Source organism: Rhinolophus ferrumequinum, chromosome X (assembly GCF_004115265.2).
Source record: "Rhinolophus ferrumequinum isolate MPI-CBG mRhiFer1 chromosome X, mRhiFer1_v1.p, whole genome shotgun sequence".
NCBI lineage: Eukaryota > Metazoa > Chordata > Mammalia > Chiroptera > Rhinolophidae > Rhinolophus > Rhinolophus ferrumequinum.
In genome coordinates this window covers 20,863,853-20,873,948 of record NC_046284.1, presented here as the reverse complement: position 1 = coordinate 20,873,948, position 10,096 = coordinate 20,863,853, and positions in this window count along the sequence as shown.

Below are 10,096 nucleotides of genomic sequence, written 5' to 3'. Positions count from 1 at the left end.
GCAGGAAAATGCGCATGATAAAAGGGCAAAGATAGCATTAAAATAACTCCTACCTGATAGAGGGCAATTTGGCAATATCAAAGTTACAAATGCACATTCCCTTTCATCCAGCAGCCTGGCTTTGAGGAGTTTCTCCTACTGATATACTTACTTGCTTTTGTGTAACATGAATGTGTAAGGTGAGTCACTGCAGCATTTTCTGTAATGGCAACAGATTGGAAACAGCCTAAAAGTCCATCAATAGTGATTTTATTAGTTCAATAAAGTGTGGCTCAAAAAATGAAATCCTAGGTAGCTGGAAAAAAAGGAGGGAGCTCTTCATGTGATGATATGGAATGATCTCCAAAATGTTTTGTTAAGTGAAAGAAGGAAGGTACATGCAGATCAACATGACTAGTTTGCAATCTATTTGCTGACTTAGTGCCTAAAACATCTCCAGAAGGATACATAAAAAACTGTTGCCACCGAGGAGGGAGAGCTACTGACTAGGTGACAAGGTTTGGAGGATGACTTTTCACTTGTCCTTTTGTTTTGTACCTTTTCTTTTTACTTTATGGAAGTATATTGACAAATAAAAACTGTATACATTAAATGTGTACACCATGACGTGCCTTTTGAATTTTGAGCCATGTAAATACATGAGTTACTGAGAAAACAAAGTAAAACATATATATGTATGTATATTATATAATTTGAATCTCTTTTATAAATATTAAATCATGAAACAAAAGCACAACAAAAACTCCCACGATGATTTGCTTTAAACCAGCCTGGTGGGGATTTGGATGGCGTTAAATTGACCATGTGTCAATAATTGCTGAAGCTTGGTGATGGGTTTATGGGGGTTTATTTGCATTTGAAACATGAAATTGGCATTTTTATAGGTCAAAAATGCATATTGGCAGTTTCATGTGATGTAAGCTAATGCTGTTCTCATTATTTTTGTACAATTTCCATAATATCAAAGTTTCAAAGAAAGGGAAAAAAATGAGCTCCTACCAGGCCCTTGCTAGGAACATTCGTATACTTTCTCATCGTGGCTCTTGTATTTCCTAATTGAGTGGAAATTCCCATTCCCCAATTGACTTCTCAGACAGCAGTACCGCCTCACTGATTTCCCTTTATTATGGAACCCGGTACTGTTCTCAGAATTTTTCCTATTAACAACAGTCTCTCCCCATCCTGTTGTGTGTTAATTGGGTACTACCTTATCCTTATTGCTGGTGAAGCTCATCCTGTTCTTGATAAATAACTTCTTTAGTTTCTTATGATCACCTGATGCTCTCTTCCTACCTCACAGTCTATTATTAGCAATCCTAACTAATTTGGGGTCATGTCCTTATCCAAGTTACTTATATTTATCAATCTGGGGGCTGATGTCTCTGAGGCATTCAGTATACAGCACCACCAAGTTCCTCCCTAGCCATCAGTAAAGCACACTTGTGTTCAACCTTTCAGCCTCCAGTTGTTTTGCTTATGTCTGTGCTTCTTATGTTACCTTAGAGGCTATGGTGGCATTGGCCTGGCCCCTGACACTTGCTAATGCATGCCTTTTTGTGTGTGCCCCGGAGGCAGGTGGCTTCCTCTTCCTGCCTACAGGCCCCGGGCATTATCTCTATATCCCATAGTCTGTTGGTCAGCTGTGTCTGCACGTCCCACTGGTACCCCAAACTTAATTAGTTCCCCCAACTTTAAGCCTCCCCTTTACCTCATCTGTAAAGAGCCTCCTCTGATCCCCTTCCCCTGGCAACTCTGAGTGTAGCATACGGCCTCTGTGCTCTCCCAGCATCCTTTATCACACTGAATTGTGCCGACCTCTTTATTTGTCCTGCCCATGCCAGGCTGTGAACTCGTGGGTTAAGGACAGAGACCGTGTCTTCTCCCTTGAATGTCTCACACCACGCATGACATCGGGCACATGGTTAAATGCTCAAAATAATCTATTTTTAAAATTTTAATTTCAAATACATTCAATTTATAGAAATTATATACAGAAGTAGCAAAATAATACCCTTTATCAAGATTCATCTGTTAGCATTTTGTTACATCTCTCTCTCTTTGTGTCTCGCTCTCTCACCACACACACACACACACACACACACACATTTCTTTTGTGAAACACTTGAGAGTAGCTTATAGACATCATTTCCCTTTGCCCTTTAAAACTTCAATGTGTGTTCCCTAAGAACAGGGACATTCTGTTATATAAACACAGTAAAGTTAGCAAATTCAAGAAATATAACATTGTTACAGCATACTATAATATATGGGTCATATTCAAATTTTGTTAGTTGTCCCAATAATGTCTTTCATAGCTAATTTTTTTTCTTATCCATGATCATACTCTAGGATCACACATTGTATTTAGTTGTCATTTCTCTTAATTCTCTGAAGTCTCTTTAAATCTGGAACAGTCCTCAACCTTTCTTTGATATTTTAGAAGAGCACATGCCAGTTATTTTGTAGAATGTCCCACAATTTGGGTTTGCCTGATGTGTCCTCATGATAAGAGGTTATGCATCTCTGGCAGGAGTAAAACATAAAAAGACACATAATTGTTGGTCATATTAACTTTGATTACTTGTTTAAGATGACGTCTGCCAGGTCTGTCCACTGTAAAGATACTATTTTTCATTTGTACTTAATCACTAATGTATGAGAAGATACTTTGAGACTACATAAATAATATGTTTCTCATAAAATTTTCCCTACTAGTTTTAGGATCCATTTATGACTCTTGCCTGAATCAGTTATTACTATGGTGGTTGCCAAATAGCAGATTTTCAGAATAATACATATACATTGATTAAATGAATCACTCATTTGTCCTACAGAAGGGATGCCTCCTTCACTAGGACAGCAGCTTCTGGTTGGCTGCAAGAGACAAGTCTAGGCAGAGAAGAGCTGGCAGCTTGGTTCTAAAGCACAATGATATTTTGCAGTGCTTGAAAACCTTAGATGAGGTCGGTTCTGCAAGCCCTGCTGGCCTTTATCGGGACCCAAAATGGACTCCATGGCTTTCCCAAGATAGTCTCCATGCTGAGGACTAGCAGCAGTGGCTGGTTGCTCGGTAGGCCCCATGCCTGCCTGCTCTTATTATTTTCCATCAAATTTCAGAGCAGAGGGTGTAAAGGAGGTGGGACACTCTTGCCTTCCATTTTGACTTATTTGAAAAACATAAAATGGAATTCATTATTCCACATAAGCTCCTTTGCCATTCTAGAGACCCACATTTTTAGGCATTGGGATCAGGGCATCATTTTTTGTGTGTATCCGTGTATAGAAAAGGAGGGGATGCTGTGACTACATGAAGGGCAGAGTACGTGGTGGGACTGTTTCTGTTTGGGGACTGTATTAGTTTCCTTGGGCTGCCAATAACAAATTACCACCAACTGTGTGGCTCAAAACAACAGAAATTTATTCTGTCACAGTTCCAGAAACTAGGAGTTTGAAATCAAGGTGTGGCAGGGCCATGCTCCCTCTGAAGCCTCTTAAGGGAGGGTCCTTCCTTGACTCTTCCAGCTTCTGGTAGCCCCAGGCATTCCTTGGCTTGTGGTTGCATAACTCCAATCTCTGCCTCCATCTTCACGTGGCCTTTCTTCTCTGTGTCTCTCTGTGTGTGTGTATGTGTCTGTGTCCAAATTTCCCTGTTCTTATAAGGACATCCGTCATATTGGATTAGGGCCCACCCTAATGACCTCATCTTAACCTATTTCCAAATCAGGTCATATTCACAGGTACCTGGGGCTACGACTTCAATATATCTATTTGAGGGACCGATTCAACCCCTAACAGGAGCCATGTCTGAAATCCAACCCATTTGAGAACACAAGGTAGAGTGCCATTTCCTACAGTACCTCAGCCCAATGTAACAAAGCCCTCTGTCCCTCCTGCTCATTGCAGTCTTGATTCTCTTGCCAACATGTAAGGAAGGAAAATAAGGCAGGCAGAACATGCTCAGGCCCCTTGAAATAGACTTTGGACATAATTTTCAAATGATCACAAGCTATTCATTACAGACAGGACAATAATAGAGAACAATCCACAGGCTGTAAGGCTCTGGCCCCTGCATTCCTCATAGAATTCTCATAATTATGATATAAATAGATTTGTCACCATTTGACAGATGGGGAGCATGAGACCCAGAGAGGTGAAGTGACTCCCCACAGGTCACACTGATAGGAAATTCCATGCAGAGCAGTGTCAGGTCTGTGAAGCACAGAGCTGGCTCTGTGGTAGGCGCTCAGTAAATATTTGTTGGCTGAATGAGTAAATGAATGACTACATCTGGGACCGTAGCTCTGGTCTTCATTTCCTGATCCATTACTCCTTCCACAGTACCCTACAAATGACTGTACACTGAGGTATGGTCTTAAGACAATGACTGGAGCACAGATGTGACTGGGTCATTTTCAGATTCCTTTGCTATATATGATAACCTTCTGAATTCTGTGGTAATGAGCATACCAGTCTGTAATTGTTTTTTTTTTCTGCTCCACACCTGATATACTGATCAAGAAGCCATTTTGTCAAGATACTTAAGCCATTGACTTTCATTTTACTTGAGCTACATAGTATTTGTCTAAAATTGTATTTGTACCCAAAACAGGACTTATCACATGGAAAGTTTTATTATAATAATGTATCAAGGAAGTAAAGAATTCCGCAGATTACATTCATATCTTTGAAATGGAATGTTGATGTTCCTTATGCCCATTTCTCGGTCTTCATGAACATCACTGAGACAGCCAGGAAAGCTCCATTTAGCCTAGCCAATAAGGACTCATTAACAACATGCTGTGTGCCCAACCCTATGCTAAGTACTGCAGGGAAAAATATAAGAAAGAAGCTCTCTCAAGGAGCTTCCAGGCTAGTGAGCGATATGGCATCCACATGGCAAACAATAAACAAAGAGAAAGGTAACATTTGCTAAGCATCTGTGAGGTGCCAGACATTTTACATACAATAATACTTAGGTATTATTCCCATTTAACAGATGAAAAAAGGAGCATAAAGGTTAAGACAACTTGCCCAAGATCACATAGCTAGTAGGTGGTCGAACTAGGATTTGAACCCAGGCCCCTGTGACTCAAGAGAAAAATATGAGACAGCTATAGTCAGGTGCTCGGATGCATGAGCTGGATGAGATATACTGAAGAAGTTTCAGTGAGATGCATGGAATCCACGAAGGTCTCTGGGAGATGGTGTTGGTGCTCCCATCCCAAATCCCTTTATAACTTGCCCATTCCCACCATCTGTCCCCACTGAAGGCTCAGGTTCTGTCTGTCTCCTCTTCTGGTGTACTCGGGGAGGTGGGGTTCCCATTTCCACATTCAACTCAAACTAACCCCTCTCGGAAGCTAGCTGAATTGTTATTCTTCCAAGAGCCAGACCTCCTAGGGCAATTTCTCCACGTTTCTTAACCCTAGAAGCACAGCTCCCTGAGCTGAAATGAGTCTCTGCTTTGTGTGGTAGCCCAATGCCTCTTCAGAACCACAAGACCCCACACCCTCCTGGCCTACCTCTCCCTCCTTCTTACCCTTTTGCTTCTATTCACATGAATAGCATGAAAGGAATTTAACATGTTTCTGCTTTTTTTTTTTTTTTTTTACAGAGAGAAGAGCTAGCTTAGTCAGATATAGAATCTTCCCAATCTGCTCAAGGTATTTACCAATCAAATAGCTCCATCTGAATCAGCAATCTATATATTAAAATAAAAGAACACATTCATTCTCTGACTTTTTTCCCCAATGAAGAAATTAAGATAGAGAAGGAAAATTTTGTTCCTAAGTCTAGTTCTAACTCAAGAATCAGGGAGTTGTGGTATGTGTAGGGGTAGGGAGGTGGGGGTAGAGTTCTCTCAAAAGAAAAATTAGATAAGTGAAGGGTTTTGTAGGGCATTTAAAAGAAATGCAAGATTGTGCTTGATTTTTTTAAACTTTTCATTTTGAAATAATTATAGAGTTACAGGAAGTTGCCCTTCACCCAGTCTCCCTCAGTGATTACATCGCACATAATTATAGTACCATATAAAGGCCAGAAAACTGACCTCGGTACAATGTGTGTATGTAGTTCTATACTATTTTATTGCATGTATAGATTCGTGGAACCACTATCACAATCAAGATACAAAACTATTCTGTCACCACCCACCCCAACACTCCCACCATCCCTAACCTCTGGTAACCATTAATTTGTTCTCCATCTCTATAATTTTTTACTTCAAAAAGTACAGTCTATTTAAGAAAGTAGATTGGCACCTCTAGTTTTCACAGAATCTCAGGCTCAAGGGAGTGAATTCTCCAGCCCAGTCTTCTGTCTCATGCCCAAATTCCCTCTACAACATCTCTTCTAAGTGTCCATCCAGCCCCTACCACAGACCAGAACCTTCTCCAGGATTTAGAAGTGTTGAGGTATTTGATACAAAAATTTTAGAGTACGGACATTGTTTCCTTGCATACACTTACTCATTAATTAGCAAAACTCTGACCTTTAGAGTGAACATTACAAAATGCCCTCTCATGTGTCGATTTTCCCACCACAATTGTTCTGTCCCAAACAGGCATCTTCCTATTCCATTCCTTTTACCTAGTGAGAGGGATGAGATAAAGGAAATCTGGAAGGCTCACAGAAAATCCCAGAAATTCCTTCCTTAACTATAGATTAAATAGTCGCCTTCAGCAATTCGGGCCTTTCAAATGCAAGTGGTTCATGTGTGGAATTTATTTCCTAGGCTGATTGTGAGTGTGTTATCTACAAGATAATCTGGAGCCCAACTCCCCTAGGTCCAACTCCCAGGATTCCCTTGTGGGTAAGAGAGCTTTACAGGGCACTCTATAGCCCATAACATCAAAGAAGAATGACTCAAAGTCATGCTAAGACCAGAAGGGGCTTGCAGAAGTGAAGCCATGGGGGTTCCATGGCTGGGGTTAATTTGACTTCCCCACCTCCTCTCCCCTGGACTGTTTTGCAACCTTTCCACTTTGCACAAACTTAACATGCTCTTCACAAAGAGCACCGTATTCTCCTCAACTGGACAGCAGCACCTGTATAAATCCAGACTCAGACCCATTAAGACGTGCTTTTTGGAAGACATGACTTCAAACTAATGGTTCCCTCCACAGCCGGCCCCAGAGGTAGAGGTAGGGCAGGTGTCTGACTTTGGGTCAGGAGACACTGCAGTCCAGTGAATGTCCTCTTCCTTCTTGAAGTTGGGGCAATAGTGCCCCAGCTCCCTACTTTCTGAGAGTAGGGGTGCCTGCCTTCCAGAAGACTCATCACTCCCCCTTAGGTGAGGAGAGGGTAGTGAGCAGTGAGGGAGGGAAGTAGAGAATGCAGCTAACTACGCCCCCTACTCCAAGTGCTCTTGTTCTCAGTCCACATCACAGCTTACAACCTAAAGGCCTCCGGCTCGCACAATGAATGCAGCTACTCATATCTCAGTGTTTTCCCCTCATCACATAACCCATGGGTGTAATTTGTCATTTGCAAAGTGAAAGGGTATTTCCAACTGATTTAATAATCCTGAGATGTTCTCAGCTGCCTTGGTTGTTTTTTTTTTTTTTTTTTTAGGGGATACTTTTGTGGCTACTCTTGTGTCATCCTTTTCTTCAACTTGTGCTAAGTGGAAAGAAGACAGGGCCAGCTCATGGTCTGGATGTTGATTTTGGCTCTGCCCCTGCCTCACTGTGAGGCCTTCTTGTGGACAGCAAGTAACTTCAACTTTCAGAGCCTCAGTTTCTTCATATGAAAAGAGGGATAAATAATAACTGCCCTCTTAACCTTACAAAGGTGGTCATTTAGATAAACAGATCTTAGAAAAGTCCTTGTGAAAGTTTCAGATGGGAAGTACAGTGACTAAAGCATTCAAATACAATATTAAAAATACTCTGTTTTAAAATGGTTAGAAAAACGTTCTTAAAATAACTTAAAATATTATCTATTTTACCTTAGATGGCTTTGGGGGCCTATTTTGACTAAATTCTTAGTATTGCTCATTATATTTTTTAGCTTGAGGGTAAGGATGGCCATAAAGTGATATGAAATCCATGTTAAAAAACTTCCACGGCTGAAAGCTTTTTTAAAAGAAAGGGTTTAGTGAGCCATACACTATCCAGAAAAGTGCCAGGGCCGGCAACAGCAGGGCTAGGTGGAGAGGCAACATATCCGCCGTCCTGGAGTTGACGGGCAATTTTTATACATTATGTTTTGGGAAAGAAAGAGGTAAGTTATTTGGAAAGAATTTACATTAACTACAGATTAGAGGGGTGGGAAAAGGTGAGGCGGACCGTCTAGAATAGGTGCACAGCCTACTACTTTTGATTGGTTACTGGCAGCAGTCCTGAAAATTCTTGCACATGCAGGATGCAGAGGCATCTAGTGGTCTGCTAATAGATGCCTGGAGGTAAGGTTTCCGGGGTGGGGGTGGGGATTCCCGCCCGTTCTCAGGAATTGTTTTCGCTTTCCCATTCCCGAATCCCGAGAAAAGTTGGTAGGGAAATCGGGAAAATTGGCTCCTTGAACCCAGGTGGTTGGTAGTATCGGCCGTCACTTTGTGGAAATGATTCATCATGGAGAACAGGAAACAGTTTATATCTCGGGATTCGGGAACGGGAAAGCGAAAAAAATTCCTGAGAACAGGCGGGAATTCCCGCCTGGAAACCCTACCTGGAGGTTGATTGAGGCTTCAACAAGCATTCAAGAACGTGAGCAGTCTTTTGTTAGTTGGCCCATGGCTATTAACTACTTAACTATCCCTGTCTTTTTCTCTCACTATGGCTGCTGTAATTTAATTTAGAACACCTCAGAATTTTTCCCTTGTCATCCATTGTAATGTGGGATTTGAAAAAAGAGTGTGGGATAAAGTGATCCAAATAGTTATTTATAAGGCAGAGGAGATACACTAGAAATTTGATTTCATGCGTAAAGACAATTAGCTTTGTTGAGCCAATAGGTTTACTACTTTTCAGTGGGATTACTGTTTCACAACAGCAAGTTGTGACCAAGTCATCTGGTTGCAAAGTAGAAAGTCTGTCATAACCCCTGCAGTGGCCTTATCACCAGCCAGTTTGCGTGCCTTTTCACCTCGTGTGTGTGCGCGCGCGCACGCGCGTGCACACACGCAGATTTTCCTGAACTGGAGCCCTGGGGCTTCGAGCTGAGAACTTCATCAGATTTGTACTAGAGGCTAATTAATCATCAGATCAGTTCACTGCAAAACCAAGTAGCCATGCTGATCCATTAATGCAGGTCCCCAGAGTCATTAGGGCATCAGAAAGAGAAGGAAACGGCTTAATCTCTCGGGATTAGAGGGGAGAAGTTCCTGAAATCTAATGAGTCCCTGCTAATCTGGGGGTATGCTTCAGGAATTATGATTTTTGTACCTTTCCCTGTAACATTCCTTCCAAAAAGCTACCCAGAAAACAAAAGGGCTTATTGCATTGGCCAGCAGTGCTCAGCCATTTGAGGCTCCCTTCTCCATGTAAGGCTTAGACCTACCGACTGGTTGGAAAGTGAAAGAGCAGTCAGCTACCTGCCCTTCCTGTTTATATGTTGTCAAACTGGTCTGATTTTGTTTAATGCACTTACCAGTTATTTTGGTTTACAACAAATCTTTTTGTTCTGGAAGAGCTTGTAACCAGTTTGCAGTTTGGTTCATATTTGGGTCAACTGTCACTTTCAAGGGGGAGTAACTTTGATAATTGCTCCAGTTTTTGTTTTGGTTTTGGTTTCTTACTGACTGCTTTGAAATATTTAGCTGTCTACATGATACCATATTAACTGGTTGAAAAGTGAAAAGGTCTCTCAGTGAAGCAAGTGATTGCTTGCATGACAGCAGTTTGGCTTTCTGTTGTTGTCGTCATCAAATGACTGGTTGTTTTGTGTTATGTAAATACATACTATCTCCTTTTCTGTCTTTTTTTTTCCTTACTGAGTTGCCCCAAAAGTGAACCCCCTAGCTGGGAGACAGCATGCTGTAAATTGTAAAATCCTAAACTCTGAAGCCAGAAAGATCTAAGTTTATTAGCTGTGAGACCTTGTAAAGGCCATATAATAAATATCTCTGAGCTTCAGTTTTCTCATCTATAAATTGGGC